Genomic DNA, 23986 nt, shown 5'->3' with positions numbered 1-23986 from the left:
TTTTTGGGGGTCGGGGGTATTTTATCAGTTCAAAGAATTAAATATGCTTTGGATTTTGTTCTGCTTTGTTTTTAAGATAAATTTTTTAAAAACCAATGTATTATCTTAAAAAAAAAAACCTCTAAGAGCCAAATAAAGAGCAATAAGAACATAAATTAACTTGGTATAAGGTCCACCAGCGCTGACCATATTTCAGCAAAGACAAAAACATCATGGATAATGTAAACCATTACTTTCTCTTATGTTTAAAAGAAGTGGATTATAAAGGATGGGGAGAGGTGAAATTTGATGAGATAACTGAATTCTTCTATCCTTTTAATGAAATAAAAACATTTAAACTTTTTCAGTAGAAGTTGAGAACACAAAATCTGGCCTTCAAGAGACTACCAGATTACACTGCTGCTGTTTCTGAGGGGAAGTCAGCAGCAGAGCTGTGGTGGATGTGAGGAGAGGTGTGGGTGGAGGGATGTGAGCATCAGTGTGTATGGGGGGGTGGAATGGGAAGGGAGACTTCAGGCAGCCTGGGGATGTATACGTGAGTTACATGGAAACATCAGCTAATTCATAGTTTTTGCAAAATATGGACATAAAAGGAAATACCCTACATGGGAAAATGCACTCTTTAAACTTAAATTTTAAAAGGATGAAAACACAGATTACACTTTACTCTTAGAAACCAAAGTGAGTTTCAATACAGAAAATGAAGACAGCATTTGCAACTTTATCACTCAAAGGAGAATTTCTATTTGAGGAAATCAGTGTGCTGCACTTGGAGAGATGAAATGTTATAGCTTGTACACCAAAATTAAAAAATGAAATTAAATTAAAAAATGAAATGGTTACCAAGGTAATGCAGGTCAGGGGATCAAAGGTGAAGGGTCACACATTATTAAAAAGAAATCCAAAAGGGCGGCTGCATCATGATCTCTGCAAAACAAAGGAGCTACAGTAAGTACAACCAGCATCTCCAGGAATCAACAATCAAGCTCTTGAAGCTCTCCCTGCAATTGAACAGTCCTCCCTGATTCCATGGAGAGCCATTTTTATTCAGGTACAAAACCAAATTTTAATCATGTTACCAACCAAAAAAAAATACAAATATTTAACCAATCATATTAAAAACCTCCAATATTTCCAATTGAAAGTGGCTGGGAAGTGCTGGCATTTCATTTCAGTTGGAATCCACACCCTGTTTTCTGGAAATGACAGTGTTTGATAAGTTGCCAACATATCAGGAATCTAATTTGGTCACAGCATGGTGAGTTGTGCCCCCCCCATCAAGGAATGAGTTCCAAAATTGAGTTTTTGCAAATTTCTTTCATTTGAAGTAGCAGCATAAAATTCCCATTATTGGAACATTTAGTATAACAATGTTCTAGAAGACAGCAATAAAGTGATACATGATAAAATAAACTGTGTAACTATACCTATTAAGTCTGTTCTCACATTCAACTTTCACTGCACAAGGGAAGGGACATTTTAAGCAAAATAACAACGTGCTATGCCTACTGGAATTACACAGTTAACAGGAGCCTGGCATGAGGGAGAACCAAGGAGGAAAGAGGTATCTAACAGGCTTCATTCACCAACAAATGTTACACTTACTCACTTTCATTAACAAACTTATTTATGTTCCTACCAAGAACAGGAGAGGCTTTGTTTGAAGTGTAACTACCACCGGGCTGTGGCACTTACCACAGTTACAACAACAAGCAAACAGTGACAGTAAATGCTCATTCCCTGGTAAACGACCAGCCCAAAAGGACAACTAATTGTCCTTACTGTTTCTTTCCTGATTCAGGATCCAGCCTCTTTATGCTGAGCAGACAGTGAGCGCTCAGAAGCCCTGTTGTGTACAATGGCCTGCTGCCTGAGGCAGGTGGAGAGCTGGGGCAGAGGCAGCCTGATGTTCTTACATCTTAGCAAACCTTCCATTCTCCCACTTGAGCTTCACGTGGCCATACCCAACACTTGAGTTAACCTTGTTAAAAACCACATCCCCATATACTTATATATTAAAACATAGACGACCGTCTAGAAGGATTTATTAAAAGAAATAAGATATTCCTTCTAGTGGCTTATGGATAAATAAAATAATTCTATGAATGCCAGCTTTTGCTGCCTCTGATTAGGTTTTGTTAAGATAACAGCAGATCATCATGCACTGTTAGTGCTTAAGGCCACGTCTCTAAAGCCACGGCTTTCCCTTCAGTTGCGCACAGCTATGAAAAGTAAACCAACATTTCGTTTTTGGAACCCTCATCTCACACAGCCTGGCACACACACATTTGCTGCTGGGAGGCATGCAGGCGCTGTTGAACACTGCAAAAGGAATCGATACCCCATAGAAACAATGCATACGGTGCTTTAGTAGCTTCATTACTGAGACCATCTCAGCACGTTTGTAACAAAAGACAAGAAGCCAGCAGTGTGGCATTAACTCAAGTTTTGTTTTCCTAGAATATTTTATATTTATATTTTATATTAAAAAGAAGTACCAGATCAGTTCAGATCAAATAACATGTCCACTACTAAACATATATTCATAATCCTTCTTAATAATCAGATGACTTTTAGAAGCATTTTAAAAGTCTTCTAAATCATTCTTAAAATTCCATAGCCTACAGAAACAGTTCCCCAAATTTCTGTCAATTCATCAGTCCTGCCAGACATGTTAGACATAAACTACCCAAAGCAAATGCAACTTCTAAGTTGCCCGTTGTTCCCTAGCTCGCCCTGCCCTTTCATGGGAGTGGACTCACACCCCTACCTAACTGTTGACAGACAAATCTTTGAATGCACTTCTCCCATGGCGACAACAGTCACCTGATTTTTAAAGTAACAATCAATTAAGAATCGTAGCCAGTGTTTTTTGGTTTGGGGAGAAGGTTGGGCTGAAGGGAGTTTACGATGGTCCTAACAAGTACCTAGAACAGCAGACAGGAAGGTAAAGCATGCGTGCACTCTACCATTGCCAGCAAAGACCCAGCACAGGAACCTACTATGTGGACAGCAGCTCTGAGACCACTGTGCCTTCGGAGGCTGGCACAGGATGCCCTCAAGCTGTGCTCCAGACAGCAGGTCTGGTGGACACCTACTTGACCCAAAGCTGTTACTCTGGACCCATAGCTCTAGAAGGTTCAGGGCCTGGGTAGCTGCAGTCTTCATCCAAGGGGCTGACTTAATTCTAACGAGTCAATGTGTTTCCCCCACGGAATGCTCTGCCTTCTAGACCATTTCCAGGTCTCAAGCAGCCATAGACCTCATGAACCAAAATTACCCATCTTCCTTTTCTTCTCTAGAAGCCTTCCTTGCCTTCATTACAGCCACAGTAGTCAGCTAGAGATGAAGTCCTCACTGAAGAAACATAGAATAGCCAGGAGTTGCCATAGACTGGAATAAGCTCCCAGCTAAGGAACCACAGGGAATTTTCTATCAAGTGGGGAAAGAGCTCCAGACCACCTCAGGGAAACTTTACAGAGTTATATACAGTCTGCCTCTTGCCATAACTAGTAACAGAATAAACAGTGAATGCTCAAAAGCCCTAACCAACCTCCAAACCATTCTGTGTATCCTTGATCTAAATCTATCCACCTGCTACCGGCAGGGTTCCCCAGGGACTCTCACAGCAAACTGTCTGGGACACACTTACCAACAATTTAATTCCTTTTCTCAACAGATCCACAAGCAAGAGGAAGGGGCTCCCTTTTCAGACAGCAAAGGCCTAAGAGAGGAAAGAAGTGCTGCCGTGTTCCCTCAGAAGTTAGCTTCAGACATAACAAATAAGGAAGAAGTGGGAAGAAATCCACAATAAAAAAAGTCAAAAGAGCCGGCGCATGCCTTTAGTCCCAGCACTCGGGAGGCAGAGGCAGGCGGGTCTCTGTGAGTTCAAGACCAGCCTGGTCTACAAGAGCTAGTTCCAGGACAGGCTCCAAAGCCACAGAGAAACCCTGTCTCGAAGAAGAAAAAAAGTCAAAAGATTCCAAGTCAGGGGAGGTACAGAGCTGAGGAAGCCCATGGAAACAGAATCCTAGCCATTTTCCTTTTTTTTTTTTTTCCAAAATGGCTATTAGTGCTGTTATGTAATGCTTTCTTCAGCAGATATTAAGTTCTGCAAGTATGTGTACTGATTAAAGAGACAATCAGCCAAAAGCTGATTAAGGTGATGGGGCAAATTTTGTTATTTTAATCTATAAATATAAGAACATAAATCCCCAGCATGCCACTCTGTGAAGCATCAAATGGACTTGAGCTATATCCAGTTTTCCAGTTAAGCAGAAACTAGAGAGCTGTTACCACTTCATGCTATGGTCTATGTTAGCTTGCCCAACACAGTAGAACTGCAATCTGCTCCAACACCAGAAAGAAAAGACTCTGCAGTCCCTATGTTCAACGACCCCAGTGATTGCAGTCCCCGTGCTCAAGGCCCCCATGTTCGCAGACCCAGTGTTTGACCCAAGATGGGGTGCAACCTCCTTTTTCTGCCAACCATCATCATGTCTTCTGGTTCTCCAAATTTTCAGAATGCCAGCTTTCATTACTTGTCTCTAAGATGAACTAAGACACATGCCCGTTTCTCCAAAACTTTCTATAAATGATAAGACATCCCACACCTACAATCATGGTATTCCTACTATATTCTTTCTTTCTTTCTTTGAATATGTAGCTCTGGCTAACTTGGACCTCACTAAACAGACCAAGCTAGTCTGAAACTCACAGAAATACACCTGCCTATGCCTCCCAAGAGCTAGGATTAAAGAAGTGTGTGCTACCCAGCCCCACTGTATTAATTTTAAGGGAGTAGGGAGATGAGATAGCACACACCTGTAGCCCCAAAACTAGGCAGGCTATGGCAAGAGGATTTAGAGACCTGGACCAGGCTGGACTATACAATAAGAGCAAGAAAAACAAAGAAATAAGCCGGGCGTTGGTGGCACACACCTTTAATCCCAGCACTCGGGAGTCAGAGGGAGGCGGATCTCTGTGAGTTCGAGGCCAGCCTGGTCTCCAAAGTGAGTGACAGGACAGGCTCCAAAGCTACAGAGAGAAACCCTGTCTCGAAAAAACAAAAACAAAAACAAACACACACACACACATACACACACAAATAAAAAGGGAGGCAGAGGAGAGTCAAGGAGGGAGTGAGAGGGAGGCAGAGGAGACCAACCTAAAACTATTTACCTTCAACAATGAAGGTAACCATTTCCTCTGGTAGTTTAGGGTATTCCAGAATGGATAAAGAGGATGGCAGGGAGGAACTGTGAAGACCTCTGAGGCTGCTCATGCCAGGTTCATATGTGCAGTTATGAAGCACACACACCACTGTACAATGAAGCACACACACCACTGCACATGGTCTCACATACAAGAGCTAAACAGTCGACCTCACAGAAACAGAAGAGTAGTGGCTACCAGAACCCAGGATGGCTGATAGACAAGAATAAAACATGGTGCAAAGGGAAAGGGGACAATGAGCATTAATTATTTTGAGAGAATGTCTCATACATTTGTAGCTCAAGTTGGTCCAGGCTAGCTTCAAACTCATGGCAATCCTACTGCCTCTGCCTCCAAAATGCTGGATTATTACAGACATGAGCAACCATGCCTGGCTAGAAGGAGTAACTTCTAATGTTCTGTAACACTGGTTACTGAACATTACTGTGACTGGTTGACAACAATGGTATATTTCAAAATAACTACAAGAAAAACTTTGGATTCTTCTCAGCATACACATACATACACATCCTCAAGTTAATAGTATGCCAATCAATAGCTCTGATCAGCACAAACTGAGTAAGCCCATAAATATGAAATTACTATGTATCAATTAAAAATAAAAATAGAGGGAGCTGGAGGAGCTGGATCCATAGATAAAACACTGGTCACATAGTGTAAAAATCAAAATTTGGATCCCTGGAACCCACATAGAACTACAAATGATTGTACCCATCTGTAATTCTACAAGATATGGGGCAGAAACAGGAAACCCCACAGAAACTCACCAGCTAGCCTGCCTTATCAAGCACTGAGCAAAAAAAAAAAAAAGAAAAAAAGAAAAAGAAAAAGAAAAAAAAAAAAACCTGCCTCAAACAAGATGGAATCCAAAGACTGATACCCAAGGATGTCCTCTGACCTACAACAAGTGCCTGTACATTGACTACCCCACCACACCAAATACCATCAAAAATCCAATCAAAACACAGCTCCGCTGTTAATATGCTCACCTAGCATGCACCAGACCCCGAGTTTGAGCCCCAGAAGCACATAGACAGGGTAGAGTAGTGTATGTCTGTAGTTCCAGCACCCAGAGCATAGAAGCAGAAGGGTCAGCTATCAAAGTCACTCTCAGCTACGTTACACAGCAAATTCTAGGTTAGACAGGGCTACATGAGACTCTTATATAAAGATATTTTTAAAGAGTATAATTTATCACATGCCAGTTCCTCGATAAAGAAAGCTGTCTGAGGATAAGAATGCTAAGTGGGAGCCCAGGACAAGGATTCAGCCTCACACTGCACTCTTGGAACCAGGCCACGCTGGGACTGTGCATGCAGAGTAGGGAGGCTGTGGAGGAAGCCACTGCCTGAGCTCTTTGTTGCCTGTCTATTATCAGAGATGGCAAGAGAACCCTCCCTATTCATACACAGGATACACAGGCTCTGTATTCAGAATGTTTGGTGCTGCTTACCCATACTGGCTACACACCAGAAACCCCATTTAAAAAAAAAAAAAAAAAAGAGCCGGGAGTTGGTGGCGCATGCCTTTAATCCCAGCACTCAGGAGGCAGAGGCAGGTGTATCTCTGTGAATTCGAGACCAGCCTGGTCTACAAGAGCTAGTTCCAGGACAGCCTCCAAAGCCACAGAGAAACCCTAAAATCTAAGGCTGGAAAGAGAGCTCAGTGAGTATAATGTTTGTCTTTTAAGCGTGAAGGCCTGGGTTCAGATCCCAAGAACCCATGTTAAGCTACATGTAGACACACACGTCTGTAATCCCGGATGCAGGAGTGCATGTGTGCAATCCCAGCACTCTAGCAGCAAGACAGGAGGAGAGACCCTATACTCCCCAGGAACTTGACCACACAGAAACAGGGCAGGAGTCATACACACATTATACAAATGCTTGTATGTGACAGTTGGTTTTTGTTTGTAAGAAAGTAAATTCAAACACAGCTTACTGGTGGTCCCTCCCTCTCTATCAAGACTTAAGTTTTAGGTGCTTAAAACTCAAGAGAATTAGTATGAAGTGGAGTGGAGGAGGGGGAGGCAGGGTAGAAGAGAGAAATAGGGAGGGAAAGATAACAAAAACTACTTTCTGGAAAAGTCATATGGAAACTTGTAGAAGCCTCCTAAAATGCATCTATACACATACATAAAAAGTTAAAATACAAATCCAATAATGGGGCAGCATGGGTCACTTTTAGGGGAGAGGTAAGTCAATGAGATTCCCAAAGACCCCAAACACTACAGGCTCTTGCTAAAGAACTTGATGGTAAGACTCTATTACTGAAGAAACCACATACCTAATCACATAAAAAGAAACACCAACCTAGTACTGACATGGAAGCATCATCTCGCCTGGCTAGCTTCCACAACGCTGGAAGGTGCTATGCATGCTGCCAGAGTCTTACTGAGTTGTGACCTCTGCAAGCTACAATAGTAACAGGCCTGGTCAGACAGTAGCAGAGTAAATGTGATTGATGGGAGTAACCGATCACTCTCTGATTTTATTTCAGGCCCACTCCACAAGATGAAATTCACACCTGGCACCATATTAGGACAAAAGGATAGACAAATTATGGATCCCAGGAGAGAAATTACTATTATTATTCTGCCGAACAGAGATAGTGTTAAACAAGCCCCTAATGACTTAACATTAAACCTATAGATTTAAGTCATTTCTCAATCCTTATCAGAGATGTTTTTGTGTATGTAGCTGATGATCAACACAGGGAATAAGAGACTGAAGAGTGTTCTGCCCCAAATATGAGGGAGAGAGGGAGGGGAGGGAGGGAGGGAGGGAGGGAGGGAGGGAGTGTGTGTGTGTGTGTGTGTGTGTGTGTGTGTGTGTGTGTGTGTGTGTGTTATATTACTCTGTCCTCCAAAGGCTCAGAAATTATTGAAGAGGGGGCAAAAATAGTGTAAGAGCCAGAGGCAATGGATGACTACAAGGAAACAGCATGGCACCTGTTCGTATCAACTCAGCAGCTGTCATAGTGTTTTAAGACCTACGCATGCCAAGCCAGACCAAACCTCAACATGGAGAGAGGAGGTGGACATGAAGTTTCATACTTTAATGGGAAGCTATTGGCAATTCAAGACGGCAAATCTTAAAGTTGGAATTCAGGGTACATAGCTCAAACTCTAAAGGGATGGTCTGTGAGGGTCTCCTCCAACTCCAACGGGTTTACGCAAACTCAACCCACACTCTGCACACAGCAAGCGGTACAATGCAGGGGCCTCCAGAGTAGCCGAGGCTGATCATGCACTCCTAAACCCAACGCCGAACCTCTCACCACACCTTAGAGCACACAGGAAAGGATCCACACTGCTATCCACACAAGGAGAACTACACTCGAGAACTTGTTCATAAGCTAAAAGTGAAGAGTTTTGTTTTCTGACAAAAATTCATCCAGTGGGCAAACATTTATCAAGTGCATACGTTGGAGCAGACCTCAGGAGCAGGTACCAAGGATGGATGCAAAGAAAGCAGTGGAGACAAAGTTTCAGCATGCTATACCATAATGATCCAGGCACAGCTCAGACAGAGATCTAGACATGTATGAAAATTCACCTCACTGACCCCACAAGGCATTAGACAGATCTGGAGAAAAACAGTGGAGAGAGAGTGAGCACCAATCCAAGCCAGAAAAGACCATTTAGAGCTGGGAATGCAGAGACAGTCAGCAGCGAGACTTCAGACCTGTGGAAGGTGTGGGCAGTCTTGAAGAAAAAGCACTAGTAGTCTAAAGACTATTCTGGATGGAGACCAAGCTGGGACCAGGTACAGTGGGTAAAAGGGTCTCGAGAAGCCCAAATACAGTCTAGAACCCAAGGGTCATTTCAGTTCAGACGGAGTGGTGTACATAAAGAATGGAAATTTATTTGAGAATTTGGATAAGATCCAATACAGATCAAAAGAAGGGCAAAGTGTTCCAAATGACCCCCAAAGGGAACCACAGTAGCCTTGCAGTAGATATAGTTAGCTGATATTAATATCAAGATAATACCTTGTGTAAAGAAAAGGTGCCTTTGACATAATGTGGTAAGAATGGTTCTTTTCCTTCCAGTGGTCCTCAACTCCCATCTAGCCATGAGGAAGGTTAGCAAACAAACCCAAACCAGAGAACATCATACAAAAATAGTTCTCCTGTCAAGGTCACCACCACCACAACAAGCCAGAAAAAGTGTCATTTAAATGAAGCCTAAGAAGAGAGGATAGCTAGGCAGTGTGACATAGCAGAAGGACATGAAGAGGAACAAGAGAAGGTGAAGGAAGTGTCCAGTACAGGTTATGATGGCATCAGTTCACTGGGGACCAAGGAGCCAGCTCAGTATTAACCAGAGCCAGGCACAGGGCAGAGAGCTCAGTAACACCCTACAATTTCCCTAATATAAAAGGTTTATCTTAGATCTGACCCTAAGAATTGACTAGAGTTAGAGGCTGAGGTCCTCTGGAGTCCACACCAGATACCTCTCCAGAAACAAACTCAAGAAGGCAGCTCTGGTGTGAATTTCAGTAGAGTCCTTTGGCAAACTGGAATTATGCAAGGTAAAAATAAGAATGGATGTCAGAAAGAGAAAGGGAGCCCCAGGATGCAGCTCACCAGTGCAGCACTGGGAGAGGGGAGAGGGGAGAGGGGAGAGGGAGAGAGGGGAGAGAGGGGAGAAAGGGGAGGGGAGAGAGAGGAGGAGTGGGGGAGAGGGGGAAGAGAGGGGGAGGGGGAGAGAGGGGGAGAGAGGGGGGAGAGGGGAGGGAGAGAGGGGAGAGAGGGGCGAGAGGGGGGAGAGAGAGAGGGGAGGAGGGAGGAGAGGGGGAGGAGGAGAGGAGAGGGAGAGGGGAGAGAGGGGAGAGGGGAGAGGGAGAGGGGAGGAGAGGGGAGAGAGGGAAGGGGGGGAGGGGGAGGGGAGGAGAGGGGAGGAAGAGGGAGGAGAGAGGGAGGGAGGGGGAGAGGGGAGAGAGGGAGAGAGGGGAGAGGGAGGGAGAGGGGGAGGGGAGGGGGGAGAGGGGAGGGGAGGGGGGAGAGGATAAGGGGGGGGAGGAGAGGGATAGGGTAGGGGGAGAGGGAGAGGGGAGGGAAGGAGGGAGGAGGGGGATAGGGAGGGAGGGAGAGAGGGGAGGAGGAGAGAGAGGAGAGGGAGAGAGGAGGGAGGGAGGGAGGGAGGGAGGGAGGGAGGGAGGGAGGAGGGAGGGAGGGAGGGAGGGGACCCAAACCCATAAAGCAGAAAGAACAATGGCTGTCAGGGTTGACTGTGACAAGGAGACCCTGGCTGAGGAGTACAGACTCCCAGCTGTAAAAGGGATGAGTTTTGGGAACTCAATGCACACCCTGCTGGTCCCAGTGCTAAAAGTCACCTCCTCAACAGACACAGCAGGTGTGGAATAGCACACGCTGACTGTGCTCATCATTACACACTCTACACACATTAAGCCATCACACTCAGCCTTCTGAGCATACAGTATTTATCAATTATATGTCATAAGTGTCACACCCTTTAAAGCCACTGCCATTCACACAATCTATATTCTTGTCTTTATGATCCTCTTTTAATCAAAAGACATCTTACAGAGGAGAAGCTGAAACCTATTTGATAAAATCTCTCTCTCTCTCTCTCTCTCTCTCTCTCTCTCTCTCTCTCTCTCTGTGTGTGTGTGTGTGTGTGTGTGTGTGTGTGTGTGTGTGTGTGTGTGTCTGTAGGAAGAGGCAAGTAACATCCATATTTAGTGGTAGCAGACAAAAGACATAAAGCCAAGACCTAAGAAAATTCCACTTTTAAATTCAAGAAGAGGACAAGAGGGAGCATCCAGCACACACATCCCAGAGCCGGGGAGGTGTGGTGTGTGTGCTCACTGTGGTGTGTGTGACACAGTAAAAGCACACACTAAAAAAATTCCTTGTTTTTGGAGACAAGGTATTGGTGACACTGTTGGTAGTGGTGGTGATGTTATTGAAACCCAAGTCTTGCTACATAGCCCAGGTTGGCCTAGAACTCACAGCAATCCTCCTACTTCTACTTCCTGAGTGATGGGATCACAGGCATAAATCACATACCTGGCTTTATTTTAACTTTGAGATCACTGGTGACCCAAGAAAGAAGGTCCTACAGAATAAATAATGGGAGCTAGGTTCAAACTAAAATACCTGAATAGCAAATGGGGGGTCTGGATCTCAAATTTGCAAACCCATGTTCATGACAGCATTATTCAAAACATACAGAGGCAAAATGAGGTATCTACATAATGTAATATTCAGCTTTAAAAGGGAAGGAGACTGGAGAGATACCTCAGAAGTTACGAGCACAAATTGCTCCTGCAAAAGACCCAAATTCAAGTCACAACACCCTTTATGGCAGCTCACAACCACCTGTTAAGTCCAGTTCTATGGGAGCTGATGCCCTGTTCTGGCCTCTGCAAGCACCTGCACTCATATGCAATACCTACACACACAGTTAAAAATAAATGTGCATCATAAAATCAGAAGGATGGGAGGGTAGCGTATGTTACACCATGGGGAAAGCTTTAAAGCATTACACTACATTAACTACACAAAGACAGCACTGCCTGACTCCCTGTAGACGGTCCCTAGAACCAAATGCAGATACCAGAATGGAAGCTGTCAGGGATAGGCTGTCTGAGGATGGAGTTTCAGTTTCTGGAGCTGGATGATGGTGGTGGTTACACAACGAAAATGGACTTTACACTGCTGAGTTCTATGCACAGAAACCATTAACACTCTAATTTTCTGTTGTATAAATGTAAAAGACACCTGTCTGCCTGAATCCTGAAGCAGCTACCAGGCCACCATGACCATCATCACAAAGAGCTCAGAGTAGGAGAACATGGGTCAGAGCACGTGCAAGCAGAAAGACCATGGATGCTGGCCCCTCCCTACGAGGACACATCACAGCCAGACCAGACCAAGGACACTCCTGCAGCCATCACAGCCAGTCCTACCAATATTTGTGATGTGAACAGACATGAGAAAGTCAAGCAAGTGAAGGCTACAGAAACAAAGACAGGAACTATTCCAGTCTCATCGTCAGTGGCAAGACCTGCTTTTAATTGTCTTCTTCAACACACAGCGTTTAAGATTACATGAGCCCATTTACTGAAACTGACAACAGAATTCATTCAAACAAGTATATACTGAAAACTGCACTCTGGTTTTGACATATATTTAAGCAGAGATGGCCACTAATTTTCTTTCTATATTGCTACTATGGAAGGGAAGGTCACCATGTAAGGGAAGAAAACTGTGACAGCAATATAAGCCCAGGGTAAACAGATCACAAAAGAGAGCCCAGGATTGTCACAGCAACACAGGCAACTGGAGCATTTCAAGTCAGCTGGGAAAGATCAACAACTCAACACAGGAAGCAATTTGGAAGGAAAATGAAATTATAACTATGCCTCACCCTATTTGTGTGGCTTCTTTAGTTTTAGTTACACTAAACATCTTAGGATAAAACAGAAAAGGAGAATCTGGAGAGATAACCCAATGACTACTACAACGAAGACTTTTCTCTAAGTATCCAAGAACAGAAAGAGCCTAAGTTTGTGGGCACTGTTCACAGGGCTGATATCCAACACTTTAGAAAGCTAATAATAACTGCAAGTGCTTTGTGCAAGAAAAAAAAAAAAAAAAAGAACACACACAGTTCTTAAAGAAAAACACTTAGGAAGCAAGGGCAGGGGGAAGGAGGGTGAAAATCCAACTTCAGAAAAAAAAAGAAATAAAAAAGAAATAAAGATATTTAAAAAAAAACAGTAAGTTAGATAAGCAGTCACAGAAACACACAAACAGATGAAACTTAAAGGAAGCAAGGAGCCAGGCATCATTGCACATACTTGTAATCCCAGCTCTAGGGAAGCAGAAGTAGGAGGTTTTGAGTTCAAGACCAGCCTGGGCTATATCAAGGGACAACGGAAATATCAGTTTCTCACTCAACAGAGTGACAGACCCCTGAGTGAGAACACCTACTGTTGGTGAGGACGTGTACAACATGCACTCTCATGTCTGGTTACTGAGAATTAAATTGCTACATAGCAAATGTTTATCCTTTGACAAGCACATCTGTCTTGAGAGCATAACTAGAGAAGTATGCAAAAAATATGTGAACCAGAATGTTAAGTGTGCTATTTAAAAAAGGCTTGGCTATATTAAACATCTAAGGCTAAAAATCCAAACCAAAATGATGTAAGAACAAAATAGAGATTGCTAAGTTTTTTATGGGTATCCTTGCTCTGCCATCATGCATATTCATAACCACACATATGCACCAACGTGGAAAACGGCCATAGTGTTCTGTGTCATAAGGAGAGAGCAGTTAAGGAAGAGGGGAAGAGGTGCGCACAGTGTGCCCTGTGTGTGTGTGTGTGTGCGTGTGTGTGTGTGTGTGTGTGTGCGTGTGTGTGCGTGTGCGTGCGTGCACGTTTAGAGATCTACACCGCAGGAACACACAGGACTTGCTCAAGAATCATTTACACCCCCAAAGCCAAACTTAGAACACACATTCCCAAAATCAAACTGCACACAATGGCTATCCTCTAGGATGTACAATGTAGGAGAAAGTCACAATTTTTAAATGTCTACATTTCTATGGTGCTAGAATTTTTTACTGATAACTTATTACTACCTTTCATTAAGCACATATATAAGTACTCATATAATAAAATGTAATAGAGTAATTTCTGGGAGTAAGAATATACAATCTGTGGCAAAGAACAGAGTGACCTCATGTGTTCCCTTTTGCTGGGAGTGGAGTCTTTCAGATGTAAGACACCCAAATCTCCCAGACTAGAGGGTACTCTGCACGTGCAGCCAGAAGCAGGCTGTCTCGAGCTACAGTAAAGGCATGTGGTACTGGGGTCCTCACATAGAAAGCATCAGTAAACACACAACAACCCTCCTCAAGCTCGCCTAAATTAGGAAGAATTGTGGCCTGCCAATAAGATTCAAGGACAGAACACTGTGAGGCTGCACTCAAGGAAAGGCCTATGAGATATGCACTATAGAAATGGACTATTAACTGATCCAAAGGACTTCAACATATAGTCACTACAGCCTGAATGTAGCTAAACCAGTTTAATTGCTGTAAAGCAAGCCAACATATATGCTTGCATGTGTGTGTTGTGTACTCATAAAACCAGTTTGATTTTTACATTAGTAAAAAAAAATCTAAAAACTACCCCTCTGTTGGGCAAGGTCCTTGAGGGGCCTTAGATCTGTAAAATCTGTAAATTTCACTAGAATGCCTAAGAAAGAGAAGATGAAACAAGGGCCATGGAACCAAAAATGACTTAGAAAAACCCAAAGCACAAATGAACAATTAGATCCTTTCAGAGTGAACAGAACTGTGATTCCTAGAAATGTATTTTTACTCACATTACTGTGTGAGTGACATGGCAGGGCACCCTCCATGGGTCAGTTCTCACCTCCTTCCTATGCGTGGGCCCTGGTGCTAAGCTCAGATCACGAGGCTCAAATACAGGTGTTTTTACTGCTGATATCTGGCTGGCCTGGCCCACGACTGTAATTTGTATTATGGTCATCAGGACTAACATCCTGACAACAGAATGTTCATTCACGATTGTCCCCTCTTTCTTCTTTCTCCTATTTCCTGGGACCAGGTATCATTAACTGTTCCTACAACTGCCTACTAAACACTTAATGAACACTCGGCATATCCTGAGCCCTACGGACTGTGAACATGGCCCCTACCTGCTATGCCTCATGCTGCCGAGTTCACCTCACTGCTCACCTCCTCAGCACTTCTGTGCCTCTCAGAAAGAGGCTGTTAGCTACAGGTTCCCTATTGTCTGTCTCTGCCTTCAGAAGGGAATCCTGAAGTGAGTTTTATGGTTTGTATATTATATTACAAAGGCTTCTATGGAGGTGCAAATATCTGCTCAGCCAATGCATGGCCTCTTTTCTAGTTAGTAACATCTCCTATCTGTGCAAGACAACAGGGCTTTATCCCACAGAACCTGTGGAAGGGCCTTGGTCCACACTCTCACCACTCCCTTGCCTCTAGCCCACTGTAACTGATTCAGGTTTGTTTGCTCTTCATCTCCAATCCAAATTCCTTTTTTTTTTTTTTTTTTTTTTTGATTGAACAAGGGACTCATATTCACTGCAGAAGGTCAATGATAAAGCAGCATCACGTTCTGTGAAATGACTGGAGTAAAACACAACTTGAGAATCACATTAACAGCTCCCTCCCCACCAAGGCCACACTCACCCTATTCCCAGGACAAGACCAGTCTACGTGAAAGCCCCGTGGAAACCCCACCCCAGCCATCCAGGGATGTCTAGCTTTAATGCCGCCACCTTGGTACTAGCATGCTAGTGTCCCCTGGAATACTGTACATGTATCCCAGGGTCTCTGGAAGCCAGTCAAGCAGCAGAGAAGTAGCTACAACAGAGTGCAAAGGTCTACAGTCTCAGGCCTCCACTGTGGGGACCTGTCCTGGGACACCCCACTTCCCGAAGTAGCCCAAGGCCAGCAACAACTCAGCTGCTGACCTTCCCTGAACAACTCAACTCATTCTATCCCCTAACCTTCTCTCTTGCTCCCTGCTTTGTCACATGGGACAAGCTCTCCCCCGGTGTAACCCTCCCCACACGATTCCTCTCTCTAGATCCCTCATCTCACAGAGCTAAAGTCTCCTACTTTCAATGGCTTTGTATCCCTCTGAATGGATTCCTAAATACATGTCTACTCTTTGATGACCTGCTCAGTGGTGACTGTATTTTGCTCACATATATACTTCTCCAGAGACCAGACAATGCTGGTCAAGTAACCAGCAGACTTCACCTCTTCAAAGGTAAATTCACTATCTACTCTGTCCACTGATATGTAGCCTGGCACAGAAAGAGCATGTAATGGCAATGTTTACTGAATTACTACAAAATGTCTAGGGCCATCATAGTCTTATTTGCCAGGGAGAGAGAAATCACCAGGGTTTTGTGCCAGAAGTATGTTGCTATTTAATAGCCAGCTCTTCTACACCACTGGCTTCTCCAATGCCCAGCCCGACAGCAGGTGCAGCCACTAGTCTTCTGGAGATTGCAGCACAGACTGACAATTCTCAGCAGCATGCACCAGAGACTTTCTGACACACAGTAAACCAGACTCCTGCCCTCTGGGGTTGCTCAATTACTCACTAATTTACTTATTTGTTTATTTCTGCAATGCTAAAGGTCAAGCATGAGACTTGTGTATGCTACACTAGGTTCCATAAAGGAGCTACATCCCCAATCCCAAACACCACTTACTGCAATGTGTGTCCTTTCTCTTCTGCCCTGCAGGAGATCCTATGTGGTCAGCCCAGTTTCTGTGGAGTGTGGATATTTTCACTATTTTACAGCAAGTGTTACTACCCTGGAGCACATATAAAGTTTGTTCTTCAAAATTTAGCTCGCCCTAGCTATTTATATCTCCACAGACATTTCAGCAACCATTTGTCAATTTTAACCACTCTATTCTCCTCAGAAAAAAAAGTCTGCTGGCACTTCCTGATTCTATGTCAAATGCATAAAGCACTTGCAAACAATCAACATCTTTAAAGAGTGAGTTTTCCAATTAGTGAACATGCTATACCCTGTTGTGTTTGTTGTTCTTGCATGAACTGTACTGCTTCCAAGTTTTTGTTTTTTTTTTCTAAATAATATGCTTTTTATGCTATGGCGAATGATTGGCACGCTACACTTTCTGTTAGCTATCAGTGTGTAGAACCACAGCTGTAACTAGAGCTACCTGGAGTCTCCAACCTCATTTATTACTAATGTTATAAAGATACAGTCAAACTGGCTGTGTGCAATTTCTAAGATCAAAGCCATATTCCTTCCTCTCCAATCCCTAAACTCGCCTCTTCCCATTGTACTGAACTTGGGAAAACATCCAGTAACACAATAAACAGAAGTGCTGGTGACGAACCACCTCGTTTCTTTCCCAGGCTGAAGAGGACAGTTGCCACTGTTAACATTAACTCCAGGCTTGCTGGACAGCTTTCCAGCCATGTGACTGTTTCATTTCTGAACAAGACTGGATTTTATCAAAGGTGGCTCTGTATTTGTTAACATTATCACACTTTTAGCTTTATTCTATTAATTTAGTGATTTATACCAATCAATTTTTTGAATATTGAATCTGTCTCACAGCAACTCTGACATTCTAACTGTAGCTCTTTGGATTTTTCAAGACTTGTTTATGGAGCAGCAGCTCTGATTAATGTTCTTTACACACCTGAGAAACCTGTGCTGTCAACAGTTATAAGGCAGATATATGATGTCTTCACGTTGCACTGTGTTCCATTTTTAGTGTTTCTTCTTTTCTCTTCAGGTCTAATCCACTGGTCAGCCCACTCACTGAAATCTCAGTTGGGTCACATTTGTTCACTGCACACAGTTCCTTTTCTTACTCAGACTTCCTGACCCTTACAGACTCAGTCACTCTGGTAACAACCTGTCCTAGTTCTCACTTTGCCCCCCTTTTTTTTGCTGAACAGAGGAAACTGTAGCATGGCAATTTACCTTCTCTTTAACATTCTGAACCATCATCCCACTGTTTTCTGAACACTTGCCTCCATAACCTTTCAACAAGTTTGTTTTAAATTTTTCCACATTTTCTACTTGTTCACCAGGAACAAGGACCCAAACACAGCTTACCACCAACAAAACAAAGTCCCTCTCCCTCCCATCTGCCTTTCGTTTATTCTCCGCATGTTTCTCCTCTGGCACTTTTATCAACTTTTTGGAAGCAAGTGGAAACAAAAGCATTTTCAGAGCCAGAGAAACGCTCTGCAGGTGACCCTGCAAGCATTCCAGCCTGAGAAGATTTCTGGGACCCATAAGGTAGAGGAAGAGAACCACACACACACACACCTCATACACCCACACACCGCATACACCCACACACCTCATACACACACACACACCGCATACACACACACACCGCATACACACACACACACCGCATACACACACACACACCGCATACACACACACACACCGCATACACACACACACACCGCATACACACACACACACCGCATACACACACACACACCCATACACACACACACACCGCATACACACACACACACCGCATACACACACACACACCGCATACACACACACACCGGATACACACACACACACACACACCTCATACACACACACACACCTCATACACACACACACCTCATACACACACACACCACATACACACACACACCGCATACATACACACACCTCATACATACACACATTGCATACATACACATGCAAAAACTCTCAATATTCCTTGAGTCCTTCCTTTCTCAACACTATGAGATAAAAGGGAAATAGTAAACCTCTGCCAAATATGTACCAAATCCTTTGCCAGTTACATTTAAATTTTATGAACTTTTTAGCACATAGAAAACCTAAATTTACATGCAGTCAAATGAATACTTTTGTTTTTTTGTTTTTGTTTTTTGGCAGTCAAATGAATTTTTGTTGCTGTTGTTAGTTAAATTGATCAGCCTTTTCTTTCTGGTTCTGACATCATAACTAGTATGGCCTTTACCATCTGAACAATATGTAAATATTGATTCATATTTTCTTCTAGTGTTTTTAGCACTCTTTTACATTTAATTTTTAGATTTATTATATCATATCATAAGGTATGAGGCAATGGCTTAATATTTTTAAGGGGTAAACCAACTGTTCTAAATATATTTAAATAAATGAACTTCCAGCCTTTCCTCACGATAGCACTGATGCTATAAACTAATCTAGAAAACGTGTTCCAATAGAAACGAGCCCTGCAGCCTGAGACAGCTCGTGGCCACTGCACACCCCCTGCTTCTCCGTGTCCCCATGGCTCTAACAAACTAAACTAACACTTTGCTTGGACACAACCACAGTAAAGCATGGCACCTCTGCCTTTGCCTTGCTCTTTCTTCCTTGCTCTGAGTCAGAATGCTTCTCGACTCTTCAGTGGACACACTGATCACTTGAGAAACAAGAAACATGTGTCTAAAGATGCCAATCCTTCCCACAAGGCCAACGGCACCAAGATAAGAACAAGAGTTTCTAAGTCTGAAGAGACATGGTGCTCAACAAACTGTGAACAATGTCCACTGCAGAAGGATTCCACACAAGACTCTGGTACAGACCTAACCCTGAAGTGACAGGCTCCATCTTAGCGTTCTGACTTGTCCTCTCTCAGCTTTGTTCTCTCTGCAGATACCTGGGTTCCAGGAAAAACACTCTGACCATGAGCACCATATGATCAGTTGACATTACCCCACAGACAGCAGCGACCCTCATACCCCTGGCCCCACATGGCCAACTAGAGCAGTTTGATGACAGCTGCCTAACAAGCATGTGTCTTGCTCCTTCTGTTCCTTCCCTATTCAAACCTAAACATCTTTTAAGTGCCCCAAGGACAAAGCTGCAGGTGCTCAGCACCCCTACCTTTCCCAGTGGCTACCTGAATATTCTTTCCTCTTTCTTGGCCTCACCTTCTATGTGGTCTGCCCAGTGCCTTCTACCTAGAACAGTAACAGATTCCACCACTTCCCAGTCCTCTTCTTCAACTGGCTTCCTCTGTCAGGTCATTTTCTTCCTGCCCCTTCTGCTCCCCAATCCCAGTCTCCTTTACTTTCTGACCCAGGCTGTTCTCCAGGACCATTCTCTTCCCTCCACCCTATTCCTCTAAGAAAGCTCAACCAGTGCTCTTTGCTGCTTTGGCTTCTCCCTGGACCCTACATCTACATCTAGCTGCCTCCAAGGATGCCTGCCTGCCTTGATGCCTTGATGTCACACGTATGTTCCAAGCTCCACCACAAAACATGGACTCAACACTACTGAAACCTGTTCCTGGTGCATTCTGTTCTAGAGTCTCCTCTCCTCTGCCTGGAGAAAACTCAGAATAAAGTCACTAACACATAAAAAAGGTATTTTAAACTGAACATGAGTTTTAAAATCCCTTATCTTCATAAAAGCAGAGTCTCCCCAGAGATCTCCAAATAACTCAACTGCCACAACCCTCTTCTCTGGAACAACTCAAACCTCCTAAGATGAGAAGAGAGCCAGAGAAACTGTCACACACAGATGCCAGACGTCATTCTCTACTCTAAAGCCTTTCTTTCCATACAAATGCATTCTGTCTTCCCTTTACCTATTAATGTAGTACAGAAGCCCCAAAGTTTGGCTCTTTTCAATCACAATTCTCTGCAAATACCCCTAAAATAAGCAACACTCGGGCACACACACTCACATGAACACACACAACATTATAATCTAGTTTTTTGGGGGGATTTTCTCCCCTTGATAACCTGTCTTTTGTCAGCTTAGGGAAAGGGCCACCACATCTTGGCTATCACTTTAACCCCTACTACACCAGAGTCCAGAAACTGGGTTAAATGAACTGCTCTGGTCTGGAGTCCTCACCAGAATTGCAGCATTTCTCCACACCAATCTCTAGACCACTGGCTCTCAACCTTCCTAACCCTGTGATCCTTTAACACAGTCCCTCATGTTGTGGTGACTCCCACCATAAAACTATTTTCATTGCTACTTCATAACTATAATTTGGCTACCGTTATATATGGTAATAGAAATGTTTATGTTTTCTGATGGTCTTAAGCAACCCCTGTAAAAGGGTTGTTCAACAACCCCCTCTCAAAGGGGTCATAACCCACAGGCTAAGAACCTCTACTCTAAACAGTCTAGAGTGACTGCTCAAGATGAAAACCTAACTGGTCGCTAATCAAAGTCTTACCATCAGCACTCATCACCTACCCTTCTCCCACTCCTGTGTACATGCCACTCTTTCCCGTCTGCCTGATAATTCTGCCTGCCCAGTAAACTCCCAAACACCTTCCAAATGTACTCGTGCCTCACGATCATTTGACACATTTCCTGATAGCCTGAGCACACCATGATGCAGCAACTGAGAGCCTCTTTTATGTCCTTCTGAATAAGGGGATTACCTCAGAGTAAGGCATTCCTCATTACTACTGATGGAATGCCTCCTGGCCAAACTTGCATCAGGCTCCTCTGAATTACTCTCTTTAGTGTCCACCAGAGTCAGGCTTGCACAGTCCAGTGCTGGCACACATACTATCAAGGCGGCTTGGCCAGAATCCCCACCCTCAGTACCTGACTATTCTCAGTACCTGTTCCTTGTCCTCCACCCCCCCCCCCATATGTGGTATCTGATCACTCTTGTCTGCCTTTGTCAAGAATCTTGCAGGTTGTTTAGTCAGAACCCCCATAACTGCTGATGTTTCTTCTTAGTAATTTTTCACCCACCACCCACCCACCCACTCCTTCATCTTAGCTCCTTGACTTATGTATAAGCAGACTGGGGCCCACTGCCCTACTGCAAAACCTCACTATTGTGCTCCCAACAAACAACCTCCCTAAGCAGTCTGACTGACTGTTTCAACTAGTCTTGAGTGGTTTCTTCTACAGCAGTACACAGCAGGCACTCAAAAGCACCAATGAAACAGATTAACAGATACAATGTTAAAAATAAACTGATTTTGAACACTTATCAAAAGACTAATTAATGGAAAAAGCATGGAAAGTAACAATTGACTTAAATCACAGAACTAGAAGACTCTCATGCAAAAATAAAAAGAAAAAATTAAATAAAAAAAATAGTATCCCTGAAGTTTTACAAATAGTTCAGAGACACAGTATGTAATACTAAAAAGCTGTGTTATCATATACGCAAACTATGAAGACTCAGTCTCAGGCAGCAGCAGCAGCAGCAGCTTTTGCTGTTCTGCCCCAGAAGCACCAGTCTCTGTCACTCTTAGTCAGCTGAAAAGGAGACAAACTGCTCAGCTGTCACTCCTAACTGTAACTGTGGCACAACCGTACCCTGGACACAAAAGGAACAAACTGTATATGGGCAGCTGCATCCTTGGAGAGGAGGCTAAAAGGAGCCATGACAAGCACCTGACTGAAAAGTGGCTTGCTGTACACGGGGAGCCATGGGAGGTTCCAGCAAGCTGTGGAGTATGATAACTTTCTAATTTCTCAGATTATCAAAATGGGGTTTTGATGTGAGTTTTGATGAATTTATATGTACTACTAAGTCCAAAAACTATCTCAGTTCAGAATTTACAGCCAACAAAGTGCAGTGACAAAACTCAACTATCTCTAAAATAAGCCCCACCTATCAGAGACCTAACAAGTCAGTTATTTTCCTCTGACTTTCTACCGTCTGGTGGTAAGAAGCAGCTACTACCCTTTAGTCCAGACTTCAACAAGGAGCTCCCAAACCATCCATCTTTGAACCTTAGAAAGCTAGCAAGTGACACCTGCTAGAACTCTACAAACTACCTACCGCCATTGGCCACTACCTGGCCACCACAATACAGCGTGCACTATCACGCTAGAAACCACCTGTCAACAAGGGACACTACCCACCACCACACTAGACACTACCTCTGCCACCACTGGGCTGCAATTTTGTGTCTTTTCTGTTTCCTGCAGCCTGTTTACAGAAGACAGGATGGTAATAAAAGAAACCCTCACCCCTATTCAAGGAGTCTTTCCTAAGTCCCAGAAGGCTCATCACATATCCTCTGCCAAAGGCAGGGTCCTGACTTTTTGTAAGTTTCACCTACAGTCATTGTTTAAGTAGCAGCTTTTCTAAGATGCTATTCACATACCTTAAAGTCCACCCACTTAGGAGTATTCTTAGGATGTTCTCAAAGTTATGCAACCATCACTACAGCAGCTTTGACAACAAATGATTCAGGAAATCTAGGACTCCCTTCCCTGGATTTACAAGAGACCTAAGACAGCCATGGAGCCCCCACTATATTCCAAAGCCTGAGCAGCTAACAGTGGTAACCCAGAAATGAGGGAGCTAGGCAGTTGCTTTCCAAAGAGCTGGGACAAAGAAGGAGGTGGTGAGTTACTGCCTCTTCACTGGCTCTTCTTTCCTAAGCTTTTCTCCTCAGCAGCCAGCCTTGCAGACCTACAGAAGCCAGCCCCACCCCACCGATCAGCAGCAGCCTAAAGAAATGATTGCTATTCTCCACTAACTTTCCCTACAGATTGATGGGTGCTGCCCATGCTGGCTGCCCTTCCAGGTGCTTCAGGAGAGGTGCTACAGTGACTTTCCTGAGCCTCTCTTTCCTCCTCTTATACTTGGTGCCAGTTTCTCCCAAGATAGCTACCAGCTTAGTCCTGTAGTAAACAATACCTTATCCTGTAGCACTCACAGTGGGTCTACGTCCCCCAGTGAGCCCCGACTGTCACTCTTCACATGATAACTCTAGTCTCCTCTGCCTGCTGCATCCAGCTATGCGCTACCATCTAGTTTATACCACACACTGTCTTAATGATGTAATTCTTGAAATACTATATGCAAACAGAAAATACTGTAAATTGTAACTACGTGTGTGTTTATATGCATGTATCATACCAATGCCCATAAAACAGAATACTACCAGCATCCCCAAAACTGGTCCATTTCCTCCCTACTCTCCAAAGTAACTATTTCTCACACCCCAAAAACTGGCCCATTTCCTCCCTACTCTCCAAAGTAACTATTTCTCACACCCCAAAAACTGGTCCATTTCCTCCCTACTCTCCAAAGTAACTATTTCTCACACCAAATGTATAAATTCATTACACCTACTTCAAACACATTTTTCACTTATGTATGGAATCATAGAATATTTAATTTCACGTTCCTGGTTTCTTCAAATCAACATCTATGTTTAAGTGACTCATGTCTTGAATGAAGCAA

The 23986-nt window shown here is 43.7% G+C and overlaps 1 protein-coding gene across 12 annotated transcripts in view; it reads right to left on the bottom strand.

Moving 5' to 3' along the window:
• Window positions 1–23986, bottom strand: part of LOC100762490 (calmodulin-binding transcription activator 1) — an 831381-nt gene that overhangs the window by 754894 nt on the left and 52501 nt on the right. For 7 of the 12 annotated variants that reach the window (XR_004768091.1, XR_004768094.1, XR_004768092.1 and 4 more), the window contains one exon: window positions 844–927. The exons of the other annotated variants lie outside the window; for them this stretch is intronic. The gene's annotated coding sequence lies outside the window, so the exon portion shown is untranslated. The remainder of the gene's footprint in view (window positions 1–843; window positions 928–23986) is intronic. 12 annotated transcript variants of the gene reach the window in all.

Source organism: Cricetulus griseus, chromosome 2, assembly GCF_003668045.3.
Source record: "Cricetulus griseus strain 17A/GY chromosome 2, alternate assembly CriGri-PICRH-1.0, whole genome shotgun sequence".
NCBI lineage: Eukaryota > Metazoa > Chordata > Mammalia > Rodentia > Cricetidae > Cricetulus > Cricetulus griseus.
Note: the sequence above shows the minus strand (reverse complement) of the source record. Positions and strands in the feature narration are given on the sequence as shown.